Genomic DNA, 9,364 nt, shown 5'->3' with positions numbered 1-9,364 from the left:
AAAGATATCAATTTGCTGCAAATTGATCAACTGAATATAATTTAAACATTCTTACAAGGAGTTTACTTTTTTTTTTTTTCTCATTAAACTTTTGTTTTAATGGGTCTCAAAATTCTGTGACAGATTTTTGGTCAAGTTGTTTCCATTAAAAAGTACTGATTTTAAGAACTAATAACTTAAAACTGCCACACACACACATAAAAAAAAAACAAATGGTCCACAAAACATTCTCCTTTCCTTCTGAAGCTTTTACGATGCATTGTTATCATTAACCAGTCTTTTACTATTAAACTTAAATGGCCAATTGACACAAACAGTTCTGAGACCGTTCTTCCACCACTGATTAAGACTGGGGTGGCAGGTATTGGGGATAATATTCATTTAGCCTTCTGAGCTTTCTGGGCAGACTTGGTGACCTTGCCAGCTCCAGCTGCCTTCTTGTCCACTGCTTTGATGACATCCACAGCAACCGTCTGTCTCATGTCACGAACAGCAAAACAGCCCAGAGGAGGATAGTCAGAGAAGCTCCCGACACACACAGGCTTGCCAGGAACCATATCAACAATGGCAGCATCACCAGATTTCAAGAACTTGGGACCATCTTCCAGCTTTTTTCCAGAACGACGATCTATCTTTTCCTTCAGCTCAGCAAACTTGCAAACAATGTGAGTTATGTGACAATATGGCTCAGGTGCATATTCAGCACTGATTTGGCCTGGATGGTTCAGGATAATCACCTGAGCCGTGAAGCCAGCTGCTTCCATGTGTGGGTCATTTTTGCTGTCACCAGCCACATTGCCACGACGAACATCTTTGACAGATACGTTCTTGACATTGAAGCCCACGTTGTCCCCAGGAAGAGCCTCAGTCAAAGCTGCATGGTGCATTTCAACAGACTTTACTTCAGTTGTAACATTGACTGGAATAAAGGTGACCACTATGCCAGGTCTAAGAACACCAGTCTCGACTCGGCCCACAGGGACAGTACCAATACCACCAATTTTGTAGACGTCCTGGAGAGGCAGACGCAAGGGCTTGTCAGTTGGACGAGTTGGTGGCAGAATGCAATCCAGAGCTTCAAGCAGTGTGGTTCCACTGGCATTCCCATCTTTACGGGTGACTTTCCATCCCTTGAACCAAGGCATGTTAGCACTTGGCTCCAGCATGTTGTCACCATTCCAACCAGAAATTGGCACAAATGCTACCGTGTCAGGGGTGTAGCTAATTTTCTTAATGTGGGTGCTAACTTCCTTAACGATTTCCTCGTATCTCTTCTGGCTGTAGGGTGGCTCAGTGGAATCCATCTTGTTAACACCAACAATTAATTGTTTTACACCCAGGGTGTAAGCCAGAAGGGCATGCTCACGGGTCTGCCCATTCTTGGAGATACCAGCTTAAAATTCACCGACACCAGCAGCAACAATCAGGACAGCACTGTCAGTTTGAGATGTGCCTGTAATCATGTTTTTGATAAAATCTCTGTGTCCTGGGTCATCAATGATGGTCACATAATACTTGCTGGTCTCGAATTTCCACAGGGAGATATCAATGGTGATACCATGTTCACGTTCAGCTTTCAGTTTATCCAAGACCCAGGCGTACTTGAAGGAGCCCTTTCCCATCTCAGCAGCCTCCTTCTCAAATTTTTCGATAGTTCTTTTGTCGATCCCACCACACTTGTAGATCAGATGACCAGTAGTGGTAGACTTGCCCACATCTACCTGTCCAATGACAGCAATGTTGATGTGAGTCTTTTCCTTTCCCATTTTGGGTTAGGTTGAGCTGTGGTTTTCACGACACCTGTGTTCTGGCAGCAAACCCGTTGTGAAAAAGCACAAGGAGTTTACTTTTAATGGAAACACACAAGGTGATCTTGAACGTGAGAGGAAACGTAAAGGGCCAAATACAGTCAAGACACTCCTAAGGAAGAGGAATTAAGGTGACCTGTCTTTCCAATTATCAATCTATTATAAAATCCAAAATTAAAACATTGTGTTATTTGCATCATCCTAGAAAATAGACCTATGATAGATACAAGAAGGTCCAGGAATTAAATATTCATAGATGACCTAGGAAGTAGAGTGTGTATCAGGTTCCTAACTCTGCCGTAAGTACCCAGACTGTCAGTAGCAAGGTGGTGCCACCTTTCTGCTCTGGGAGAATTATAAGAGGAGGACTGCTAAATACGAGTCTTAAATAAGGTTGAGTGTCTCACCACATAATATAAAAATGTTTAAATTTCAGTTGAATATCATTTATCATAGCAAGAATCTGGAAGAGCCCAAGTTTAATAAGCTATGAAAATCAGCAAAGGTTAACACCAAGATGACACAGATATTAAGATTATCAGCCAATGATTTGTAGACAACTATTATTAAATATTTCAACAAGAAATTGAGATGAAACTGATATAAAATTCGCTACTTTAAAATGAATAGTTCAGTACCATTAATACACTAACAATGCTATACAGCCACCACTTCTGTCTAATTCCAAGACATCTTCATCACTCCAAAAGGAATCCCTACATACAAAACTTGTTATTCCCAATACCTACCTCCTACCTCCTGCTCATCCCCCGGAAAGCACCAGTCTGCATTCTGTCAGTATGGATTTACCTAATTCTGGATATTTCATATACATGAAATGATAGAATATGTGACCTTTTGTTTCTGGCTTCTTTTACTTAATATAATGCTTTTGATGTGCACATCCACATCATGGCCTGTATTAATACTTAATTTCTTTTCATGACTGAGTAAAATTCAATTGTGTATATATACACCAAAATTTATCTATTTATGTATTGATGGGCATTTGGGCTGATTCCACCTTTTGATTATTGTAGATAGTGCTGTTATAAACATACGTGTGCACGTATTTCAGTATCTATTTTCAGTTTTGGGGCCTATTATATCTAAGTAGAATTGCTTGGTCATTTGTTAATTCTATGCTTAACTGTTTTAAGAACTATCAAACTGTTTTCCACAGTTTTTGCACATTTCATTTTCCCACCGACCATGCATAAGGACTGTGATTTATCTATATCCTCCTCAACTCTTGCTAGTTTCTGTTGTTTTTCTGTTTCATTGTGTGCTTTTTATCTAAAGATATCCTAGTTGGTGTGAAATGGTACATCATTCTTGTTCTGATTTGCAGTTTACAATGACTAATAATGTTGATCGTTTTTCATCATGAGCTTTTTGGTCATTTGTATAACTTCCCTGGAAAAATCCCTATTCAAGTCCTTCGCCCATTTTTAAGAATTGAGCTGTTTGTGTTGTTGAGTTGTAAACATTCTTTATATATGCTGGATACAGACCCTTATCAGATCTAAAATTTGTAAATGTTATCTGTCATTCTGTAGGTTGTCTTTTTACTGTCTGATAATGTCTTTAGATGAACAAAGGCTTTTAAATTTGGTAAAGTCTAATTTATCTTTCTTTCCCTTTCTTGCTCACGGTTTTGGTGTCTGGGCTGTAATTTTGAAAGGGCTCTTGTAAGAAATTGTCTCTTTACTGACGTAATAAAGATTTTACTATATTTTGATGTATAATTTCATATTAGCTCCTATAATTTTACAGTTAAAAATTTAGCTACTTTACGTATAATAAACATGTGATCCATTTTTAAACATAATGCATAGGAAACCTTATAGATACAAATAGACTATTAAATAAATTTTCATACTCATTAAATATTATGGCTACTGTACAGTACAATAGCATTCTGACAAACAAAATAATCTGTCTACACCATCATCCTGTAGCTTTCAAAATTATTTGAACATCTTTTCAAAAAACATTGGTTCTTTAAGGGAGTGATTTGAGAGGTAAATCTAATTTTCAAATTGGAAGCCACACAAGGTAGCAGAACAATTCAGAAGCAGATCAGAATTCTTTCATTTGAAACCTTTGTCAGTTACTTGCTATTTTATCTCAGACTATATATTTGTTCACAACGAGTATCATTTTTCTTAAATGACAATTGGCATTTGAACATTACAGTATCTGACCTAATTATCTTACACAGTTTTTTTCAAAAGAAAAAAGAAAAGTGACAAAAGCTTTATAATCTGCATGCGCTAAGTAAACGGACATTTGTATTGTCATTTGGGTGGGCTTGGATATTTATTGAAATAGCACAAAGTAAAAACTGGGTGTCAAAACACAAAGAAAATTTTAATGCTGATAACTTTTAGTTATCTGTTCAAATTTGGGTAATTCAGAGGGAAGAAAGGCCAGGGTGTCTTGATTATACTATAAACTGTGCAGAGAAGCTCAGCTTGCTCCCATGTCTGTTGCTATTTATGGTGCAGTACAAAAGTGTGACATATTATTTCCCAGGTGGAGAAAAAACATTGATAACACACCACTTTACTGTGGCTCCATAATATTGCATTCTTCCAGCTGAAAGCCTTCACGAAAGTTTGATGATATTAAATTGGTACCTTCTTACTTTAGCTATTAACTTTAATTTATATTTGATCTCTCTTAAAAAAAAACAGGAAGTGAAACTTTTAAATCTTCCTTTGTTTTGAAATCTAACACACTTATTGAAAGAAAAGCCAACAGAAGTAAATGGATTCAGCAGATGAGCCATACTACTTAGTTATTGAACAACCATCAATAATCATCTTAAGGTAGGGGTGAACAAAAGGAGCTTTATAAATTAGTAAAATTGCCCCCATGGTATTAGATGTTGTTTTTAAAAAAGAGCATTAGTTAGATGCCCCATAAAATATTGACCCTTTTGTTCCTTTATTTCACAGTGTAGGACTCCCTTCATTATAATTATCATTGCCAACATTTGTTAATGTATCTCCCTTAGTCATACCCCTGATGCTGTCCAAATTTAAAAGTTTTCTCTCTTGTCCATATAAGATCCAGTTGTTGCTATGGTGAGTGCTGTGAATTGTGTAAGACTGTTGAATCACAGACCTGTACCTCTGAAACAAATAATACATTATATATTAAAAAAAGAAGAAGATAGTAGGAAGGGAAAAATAAAGGGGGGAAATCGGAGGGGGAGACGAACCATGAGAGACTATGGACTCTGAGAAACAAACTGAGGGTTCTAAAGGAGAGGGCAGTGGGGAGATGGGTTAGCCTGATGATGGGTATTAAAGAGGGCATGTACTGCATGGAGCACTGGGTGTTATCCGCAAACAATGAATCATGGAACACTACATCAAAAACTAATGATGTAATGTATGGTGATTAACATAACATAATAAAATTAAAAAAAAGAAAAAAGATCCAGTTGTTCATTTAAATTTAACATTTTTTTTACAGAACAATAGAAAACAAATTTTGGGAAAATAGGTAGTTCTCATTATGTTTGATTTAGCTTCAGAATTAGAGGATATATTATAATCCAAGTGATTTCATAGGCCAAATAGGCATTATGAAAAATATTACTGAAAGCTTACTAGGAACGAATGAATGCCCTTGATAATCTAAAGATGCAGCAGATAAATGGTCCTAGAGCAGCACCCTGTGACCATTTCCAACCACCTCTGTGAGTAATCTATCCTGAGCCACACATAAAAGAACTAAAGCTTTTTGTTTCCTGTTCCTGTCATTCTTCAGTTAATACATTCTATACGGAGAGGAAATGCAAATCAAGGTTGCCTAGTTAAAAAAAAAAAAAAGCTGTCTTCAAATTAACTTTGCAAATATCTTCATAAAGTGACCTACAAAACTGTAGGGAAATAATGAGGGTTAGATGAGTGAGGGGTAAACAAGATAAAACTGATTATAACATCCATAATAGTGGACCAATAGTGCCATCTATCGCTTTCAATACCAGTCTGGTACACAATTGCAATTTTTATGTCCTAAAATAATGTTACTATGCTTTTATTGAAAGTCATTTTATATACTTACAAATAACATAATATTAATAGCTGGAGTTACACTTCAAACTCTATGTTGTGTGTAGCCTACATTTATTACATATTAAGTTTACTATATTCATTATCTTTTGGGTGATAGTTTCAGTTTTTTTAAATGTGTACTCTTTCTAAGGAGTTCTGTACAAGGAGTAAGTGAAGGATCATACTAGGTGTAGAAAATATGAATACTGAACAAACTTCAGGGGCTGCATATAAATGGTGTTCAGCTTAGAAATCAAATTATCTGAATATATGTGTGTATGTACACATACAATATAACGATACTGAAAATTCCTGAGTTTTATGCAAAAGATGCTTGAAGAAAGGGAAAAAAAAATACGCCAAAATCTTTCTGTCAAGATGTTCTTGTAACAGTTCTGTAACTTAAAGTATTGCCCTGGGTTCCATTTTGTTTCCTGTTTTATTCTAAGGGAAGAAAATGACTGTTGTTAAAGCTAAGCTGGCTTCCGGAGATTTATTTAAATGCTTAGACCCATTCCTAATTAAACCATGGATGCCAGAATATAAGGGAATGACACCCTAAATTGTTTGACAAAACAAAGCAAAATAATAATAATAATAATAATAAAAATACAATGTAGAAATCTACAATCCCCAAACATGTGTTTCAAAAAGGAAAGTGAATTAGCTTAGATGACGTGATGTTGGCAAACATGCTCCACAGGAAGTAGTGAAGAAGGGAAATGATCTCAGATTGAAGTATGTTACTGGAGGAAGAAGAGAGTGATCAGAAAAGGAAACTTTAACAGATGATCACTGTTTAAGTTACAATTATAACCACATCACGTGGGATTTTTTTCCCATCAACATTATTAAGGTGTAATTTACATGCAATAAAATTCACCATTTTTAGTGTGTAATTCCATGTTTGGGCACATGAGAGTATAGTCATATAATCAGCATAGTAATAGACACAACAGTTCCATCGACTGAGACATTTCCCTTAAATGTCCCTTGTAACTCTACCTTTTTCATTCTTCCAACACTAATCTATTTCAGACCTCAATAGTTTTGTCTAGTCCAGAATGTTACACAAGTAAAATTACATGATAAATAGTATTATGAATTTGGCTTCTTTCACTTAGCATAGCACATTTGAAATTCACTTATGCTTTTCGGTGTATCCATAGTTTGTCATTTATGCTGTTCAGTAGTAGTCCGTGTGTGCATATGGATACGGAGTTTTCTTTAAAAAAAAAAAGGTTTTATTTATTTATTTGAGAGAGAGAGAGAGTAGGGGGAGGGGCAGAGGGAGAGAGAGAGAGAATCTCAAGCAGACTCCCTACTGAGCGTGGAACCTAATGTGGGGCTTGTTCCTAGGACCCTGAGATCATGACCTGAGCTGAAACCAAGAGTCAGATGCTCAACTGACTGAGCCACACAAGTGCACCTGGATTCAGAGTTTTCTTATCCATTCCTCAGTTAAGGAACATGTGTGTTGTTCCCAGATTGGATATATTATGAATAAAGTTACTACAAACATTCTTGTGTAGGTTTTGTGTAAACATAGGATTTCATTTCACTTGGGGAGACAAATAGGAGTGGGGTTACTGAGTCATATAGTAAGTGTATGTTTAACAAAGTGATAACACTGCCAAAGCATTTTTCCACCATATCTATAACATCATGCATATCCACCAGCAATGCACGGCAGTTCCTTTACTCTGGTGTTCTCATCAGCACTTGGTATTGTCAATTTGTTTGCTTATCTGTTTAGATATTCAAGTAGATGTGTTTTGATACCTCAGTTTGGCTTTTAATCTGCAATTCCCAAATGACACACAATGTTGAACATCTTTTCATCTGCTTGTGTGCCATACCTAAAATTATTCCATGTATTTTTTGAAGTGCAATTATATACTTTATCTTCAATTTTGCCAACAAACATTCAGTATTAATATATTAAAGTGGAATTATTTTTTTAACCTGTGACTTGCTAATCTGTATGTTTATGAGTGTGTGTGTGTAGATTCTTTGTGATTTTCTAAGTAGATATTCATATTCTCTATAATACTGACTGCTTTATTTTAGTCAAACTATTTTATTTCTATTTTATTTTATTTTTTTCTTTTCTTTTCCTTTCCCTTTCCTTTTTTAGTGCCCTGGCTAGAGCCTGCATATGATGTGATTAGAAATCATGAGAGTAATTATCTTGCCCTTGTTCCTAACCATACAGAGAAATTATCTCCAGAATATCTGGCTTACAAAACCTGGCACCTAATATCTATAAAATATGCATGAAAGATACAATAAATATTCCACATTTTAAATATTACAAAGCTTAATTTCAATTTTTTCAATATTATTTTTCAAAAATTTTTAAAATATTTTTAAATATCTACATATAACAATGTTCTATATATAAATATACATGTGTTTTGCATATATATGCTTATAGATATGCACATTAATGAAAGATGTATTTCATTCTTCTTATACCCCAATGGAGTATACTATAAAAACTTTCCTTGAGTTGCATACAACCCACTCTGCAGGCTACTGCCATATAAATGTAAATCCAGCCTATATCCATTCTCATCTTGCACCATTTAACAGAGAGAGAGAGAGAGCAATAAATGCATTTCTAGAACTTAAAAAAATGTATATATTTACTAGGGGAAGAATAGGACAGGATAAATTCCTGAAATATTAATTTGTTTTTTGGTCTTTCTCTGGTTGACTACTCTCCATCTGCCTAAAAGCCAACAGGTACTATGTTCATTTGTTTTGTTTCTTAAATTCCACATATGACTGAAATAATATAGTATTTGTCTTTCTCTGTCTTATTTTGCTTAGCATAATACTTTTTTTTTAAGATTTTATTTATTTATTTGAGAGAGAGAGACACAGCAAGAGAGGGAACACAAGCAGGGGGAGTGGGAGAGGGAGAAGCAGGCTCCCCGCGGAGCAGGGAGCCCAATGTGGGACTCGATCCCAGGACCCTGGGATCATGACCTGAGCCGAAGGCAGTCGCTCAACCGACTGAGCCACCCAGGCACCCAGCATAATACTTTCTAGCTCCATCCACATCATTGCAAATAGCAAGATTTCATTCTTTTTCATAACTGAGTGGTATATCCTATCATTTCCTTATCCATTCATCAGTCGATGGACAGTTGGACTCTTTCCATAATTTGGCTATTGTTGATAATGCTGCTATAAACATCGGTGTGCATATATCCCTTTGAATTAGTATTTTTGTATTCTTTGGGTAAAGACCTAGTAGTGCAGTTGCTAGATCATAGGGTAGCTCTATTTTTAACTTTTTAAGCAACCTCCATATTATTTTCCAGAGTGGCCGCACTGGTTTGCATTCCCACAAATAATGTAAGAGGGTTCCCCTTTTTCTGCATCCTCACCAATACCTGTTGTCTCCTGTGTTGCTAAAAAGAAAGAAAGAAAAGAAGAAAGAAAGAAAGAAAGAAAGAAAGAAAGAAAGAAAGAAAG

At 35.8% G+C, this 9,364-nt stretch overlaps 1 pseudogene; it reads right to left on the bottom strand.

Annotated features, from left to right (window-relative positions):
• Window positions 1-377: 377 nt before the first annotated feature.
• On the bottom strand, window positions 378-1,766 carry LOC110571132 (annotated as a pseudogene).
• Between the last annotated feature and the right edge of the window lie 7,598 nt (window positions 1,767-9,364).

This window comes from Neomonachus schauinslandi, chromosome 1 (assembly GCF_002201575.2).
Source record: "Neomonachus schauinslandi chromosome 1, ASM220157v2, whole genome shotgun sequence".
Classification (NCBI taxonomy): Eukaryota; Metazoa; Chordata; class Mammalia; order Carnivora; family Phocidae; genus Neomonachus; species Neomonachus schauinslandi.
Note: the sequence above shows the minus strand (reverse complement) of the source record. Positions and strands in the feature narration are given on the sequence as shown.